We start from the raw sequence: 6,000 nt of genomic DNA on the forward strand, positions 1-6,000 counted from the left end.
AAGGTCACCCAGACCTGGGTTCAAGTCCACTTCTTTACTGTAGTTACTTGGGACTATTACCGTAGTTACTCAGCAATCTCTGCCTCTGATTTCACACTGGTAAATGCGAGACAGATAATACCAGCTGCCTAGACTTGCTGTGGGGGGTCAAATTCAACAGCGCCCAGAAATGCTCAGTACCATGCTTGCCCATAGTGAATGCTGGTGAGTGCAGCTACCGTTGTTAGCATTGTTATGGTGTGTGAGTTTGGGGAGAGGGTAGCAACCTCATAAGGGGACTTGCTTATTACTGTACCCACTGTCATGAGCACTCACAACTAACCCTGGGAGGTAGGTACGAATAGTATTCCTAGTTTACAGAGAAGGAAACCGAAACTCAGAGTGGTTAATTAATTTGCCCCAGGTCACACAGCTGGAAGAGGCAAAGCAGGGTTCCAGCCCCTGTCCCGCAGACTCCGGGGCTGTAGCTCTTCAGTCGTTATTGTGGGCGCTTGATACCTGGGATGTCTTTCCCTGGCATCCTCTGGGTCCTCGATTAGGAGAGCGAGTTCCTTGTTACCCATCTGCCATTCCGATCGTTGCAGACACATCCGGGTGGGGCACTTTCCAACCACAGACCTGCCACCAGAGCCTGACGCGCTGTCTTAACTGCACCTCACCTTTCCAGCATCAGCTGCTCCTGGGGGCTGAGTAGGTGGGTCCCTGGGGACCAACGCTGTTTCTGCTGAGAGTGTTTTGTCCAAACATTCCTGTGGGAGTTAGACACGTCAGTTCTCTCTCATCCAGCTCTGTTTTAAGGAACAGACTTGAGGCACTCGTTCTGGTGCTACCCCACGAGGCTGCCTATCGACAACACGGAGGAGCACAGTCACACTTACAGCTTCCCAGACACAAGTCTGAAATGCCCCAGGCAAGCTGTATAACAATTACGCTTTAATCCACAAAAAGCAGAACGGATCCATCTGGAGGGGGCTGAGACTTGTGCTTCTGGAGCGCACAAACCCCTCCCCAGCCTGATGGCCCCATCAGTGACTGGACCGGCTCTTTGCAAAGTGTTGCTAAGGTGGCCTGATGAACCTCCCTCCCACACCCCTGGCTTCCTTGGGGAACCAGTAATTAGAACAAGGTGAGCATCACACCCACCAGAAGTCATGGGGAGACTCGGTAAAGTACCCAGCAAAGCTGTAACTTACTCACATAGCCGGAAGAGAAACACAGACCTCCTTGGTCCAATTACAGTGATTCTGGAGAAAGCCTTCAAACCTCCCATGAAAAATAAAGACTTTTGCTTCATTTCAGAACCAGCCATATCATACAATCCATTTGCCTTAAACAATGTATATTGGGAGAAGAGATCTGTATAATAGATTTGAAATTATTACATGCCTTTAAAAACTGTATGTGTATTTAAAAGTGTATGGTATTTTAAATGTGTTTAAATCTTTAAAATACATAGGAACGTCCCTTCACTGCCCCCACAAGGCCAAGAGGAAGGTGGCACAGAGTCACACTTATCTGCGTGTGAATGTTGGGGATTCTTAAACAGGCTGCTTGCCCACTGCTGTAAAATAGGAGACACTGTCCATATGCTTATATAAAGGCTGGGGCTAGAATTCACAGCCAGGCCTTAGTGCTGGTTAACCAGCTGCACATAGCATTAACGCCCGCAGTCTGAAAAGGGCTAAACGTTGCAAAGAATAAAGAGATCTCATTTTCTCCATTTGGGGGTGCCTCATCCCGTGCCAGGGCTCTGTGGATGCTTAATTTGTCATAATCTGGGGAGATTGGTTTGTTACTTAAGGATCAACTAGGTGAGACTTTCTTCATCAATTCTGAAATAGTACTTATATCTACAAACATGTGTGTTTAATAAAGACTCAATATCTGATTAGTAGTAGGACAAGAAACTGAAAGTAACAGTCTTTTTTTTTTTTCCTTTCTTCTTTTTTTATGGGCACACCTGCAGCAGATGGATGTTCCGGAGCCAGGAATTGAATCTGAGCCACAGCAGCACAGCTGTGGCACTGCTAGATTCTTTAACTCCTGTGCAGGCTGAGGATTGAACCCTCATCTCAGCAGTGACCCAAGCTGCTGCAGATGGATTCTTAACCCACTGAACCACAGTGGGAACTCCCTGATAGTCTTCAAAAATATTTTTCTTACTACTTATGTGATACATTATAATCATTCTAAGAGATTCAGAAAATAACACATGAATAAATCAATCATGAAATGTCTGTGCAATGGAATACTATGCAGCCATGAAAAGGCTATCACAGAGCCTTATGTGCTGATGTGGAAGATGGATGTGATAACCACTGCTGCCAGCTCAATGATGACAACAGCCCATAATGTTAATGAGGGCCTAAGTGTTTCAAACCCCGAGCCCTTTGCGCACATTGATTGATTTTTCCCCTTAAAACAACCCTATGATTAGACCCGAGTATTATGCTCTGAACACAGATGAACTACTCTCTGAAACTTTCCTCCCCAAGGGTAGGACTTTCTGGCCCCTAAGCTTGAGCTGAATTTGGTTCTAACTAGCTGAGCTCCATCTGGCCACACACTCCATCTATAAGTCCCTGTTATCACTGTGGGCAAACAGACACAATTTAAGATGTGACGTTTCAACGAGATATTTTGAAATCAGTGAGTATGAGGGGGCTGTCAATTCAACAAAGTTCACCCAGTGTTCTATGGCAGAGTAGTTCCTCTTGGTGGTCTAGACAGGCCCAAGCATTTGCACTATATATAGATTTTAGCCTGTTCTTAAGACGCATATGATGGGAACTTCTTAAAATTAATGTTATTTACCTGCTAGGATGTAAATGCTAAAAGGATGTGGTCTACATTATGGACAAGGGCTCTGTAAAACGTGCTATCAGAAAATGGAGATTTTACGAGTTCTGGGAACAGAAACAGGTGATGTGAGTGAAATGGGAGAAAATTCTAATTTTTGCTGCCTTTCTAGAACTTAATCCAAAGTACTTTATTTTAAAAAACCATGAATAATGGAACTATAACATTGCTGGGTTAGTCGTGCTCCCTTTGGCTCCCTCAAGTTGCCTGTTCCTGGAAAATAACCCTTCTAATTAAAACCAGAGTCCGAGAGTTCCTGTCTTGGCTCAGTGGTAACGAACCTGACTAGTATCCATGAGGATGCTGGTTCCATCCCTGGCCTGGTTCAAGGATCTGGTGTTGCCTTGAGCTGTGGTGCAGGTTACAGATGCAGCTGGGATCCTGCATTGCTGTGGCTGTGCAGCTGCAGACCAGATTCAACCCCTAGCCTGGGAACTTCCATATGCTGCCCTGCAGCCCTAAAAAGACAAAAAAAAAAAAAAGTCCTTTTCCATTGGTGTTCCCGGTGTTAGAATCGAGGAACAGCCAGCTATGCAGGTGCTTGGAGCTGTCAGTCCAACCCCTAGCCTGGGGCATGTGTTCATCTTTGTCGTGCGGTTTTATGTCGTCTGGCTTGGAGGAGCAGGGAGAGTAGAGGGGAGCGGGCAAGACCTTTGCTTTCCGATGGTCCTCACTCGTTGCATTGATCCACTAGCTCTGTGACCTTGGGTGTTGCTTAGCCTCTTAGGTCTTCGTTTGTCATCTCTAGAAGGAGAATGACCTCGTGGGACCGTGGGAAGGATGAAATGAAGTCGTCCTGGTAAAACTTGCAGTATCGTGACACAGCATCAGTGGCTGGTTTTCTCTTCATCATCGCTGTCATCAGCAATGTCACAGGGAAGCGTAGTCATGAGAGAGCTGTCTTGAGCTGGGGGCGCAGACTCCAGCTGCTGAGACAGTGATAAGGCCCGAAAGCAACATTTGATCAAAAACCGCTCCCTTCTGTTCAACCGGGGCCATTCTCTATGAGCCTGGCTCCTGTACAAAGAAACTCTCTGCTCATTTTAACGGAAGTCTTAGGATACTCTTCTCTGATTATTTTATTTTATTTTTTTATGGCTGTACCCATGGTATCGAATCCAAGCCACAGCTGTGACACAGGCTGCTGCAGTCAGGTTCTTAACCCACTGCACCTCAGAGGGAACGCCACCACTCTCTTATTTTCAGTGTTACTTGACGTCAAAAAGACAGACCTCGGGAGTTCCCGTTGTGGCTCAGTGGTTAACGAATCCGACTAGGAACCATGAGGTTGCGGGTTCAGTCCCTGGCCTTGCTCAGTGGGTTAACGATCTGGCGTTGCTGTGAGCTGTGGTGTGGGTTGCAGAGGCGGCTCGGATCCCACGTTGCTGTGGCTCTGGCATAGGCCGGTGGCTGCAGCTCTGATTAGACCCCTAGCCTGGGAACCTCCATATGCCACGGGAGCGGCCCAAGAAATGGCAAAAAGACAAAAAAAAACCCCAAAAAAAAAACAAAACAAAAAAAAACAGACCTCCTGCAACTGCTTTCTATAGTGCAGGCAGAACAGAGAACCAAAATGAAATCTATAAAAAATGGAAACAGGTGATTGATTCTTCCCACTGCCTTCCCCACCCTCCAACCCCATAAAAGCCTAAGTCTTAAGTACAATATTCACCTGTAATATATTGTAAGTACGAGATGATAAATATTCTCATATGTTTTATTTCATTTGATTCTTCCTAGCAGACTTGGTAGGTACGTAGAGCAGAACATACACTATGAGAGTCCTTGTTCTGAAGATGAAGGAAACTGAGAGAAGGGAAGCAACTGATGTACCTATGACATGCAGTCACGGATAGAAGTAAAATCAGGGTTTCTATGTACAGGCTTCCAGCCCGTTGTCTTTTCTTGGCACCAGAGAGCCGACTTTGTGCAGGCACTTTCTCCCTTGTCCCTTGTAACAGACATCACTAATCAACCACCAAATTCTTTCCCACGACGGGAATGTCTGCTCAGGGTGATTCTTAGCATAGTGTTCCAGACAGGCATCACCAACTGAGCGTAAGTGACACAGGGATACAACAAACTGACTGGTCATTCCTGGACAAGACTATCTAGCCTTCATCATTGATCTCATCAGCTAATTCACTTGGCATAACAGAGCTGGAGGGAGGATCTTTCCTTAGAAATCTTATGCCAGGTCCCGTTGCCAGCGGGTACGTGGTTAACATTGATTCTGGGCTCCTCGAGGCCAGAATCCTGGGCACTTTCATAGCCCGTAACCAGGAATGGAACCTGACAGAGATTGACACTGAACCATGTTTTAACGGATGGATGGATGGATGGATTTAACAACTGAATATGCCCATAGAAACAGGGCCAGGGTGGGAGAGAGCCGCTATGGCTGATGGTTTTATAGACTTTCAGTTCAGATGATGGCTTGACGCCTCTGTGTCTCCTAGGATTGGGCTGTCAATCGAGAAAGCACTGTCTACCTTCCAAACACGATTTATCGCCATTTATCAGAGGATATTATTAGACACTGTGCTGCTGAAGTAGCAAATTATTTAGGGCTTTTAGTTCTGGGTCTGTGATGAGGATTTGGGGGAAATGTGTTCTGCCAGGGGAGGGTAGGTCCATGATCTCTTACTCTGGCCTCATGACAGCTGCTAGCACTCGGCTGAGTGATCAATAACTGGCTGCCAGTCCAGTGACTTCTCGCTGGCTATTTTAAGGACTACCACAGAGACCGACCATGGAGGCATGAGAACATATTCTGATCAAGGAAGCCCATTATACCTTCTCTGTATCATTTTTGACCCAGACTACAGAACCCAGGGATGCACACGAGTCTGAGTCCCTTCCAAGAGGTACCACTGAAAGCTATTATTATTATTATTATTATTATTATTATTATTATTATTATTATTTTGTCACACCCACAGCATGTGGAAGTTTCCTGATTGGGGATGGAACCTGCACTGCAGCAGCTACCCAAGCCCCTGCAGTGACAGCGCTGAATCCTTAACCCACTGTGCTGTAGGGGAACTGAAAGCCTTTTATGATGGGGCAGAGGATCAGCCATTCCCACACTCTTGGGAATCCAGCAGGGTGCTGTCCCCCTGGTGCCTTGACTTTGGCATT

This window comes from Sus scrofa, chromosome 2, assembly GCF_054392235.1.
Source record: "Sus scrofa isolate SSC_HxYL_T2T_F1_AM1 chromosome 2, Sscrofa_HxYL_maternal_Yorkshire_Landrace_v2.0, whole genome shotgun sequence".
Lineage (NCBI taxonomy): Eukaryota > Metazoa > Chordata > Mammalia > Artiodactyla > Suidae > Sus > Sus scrofa.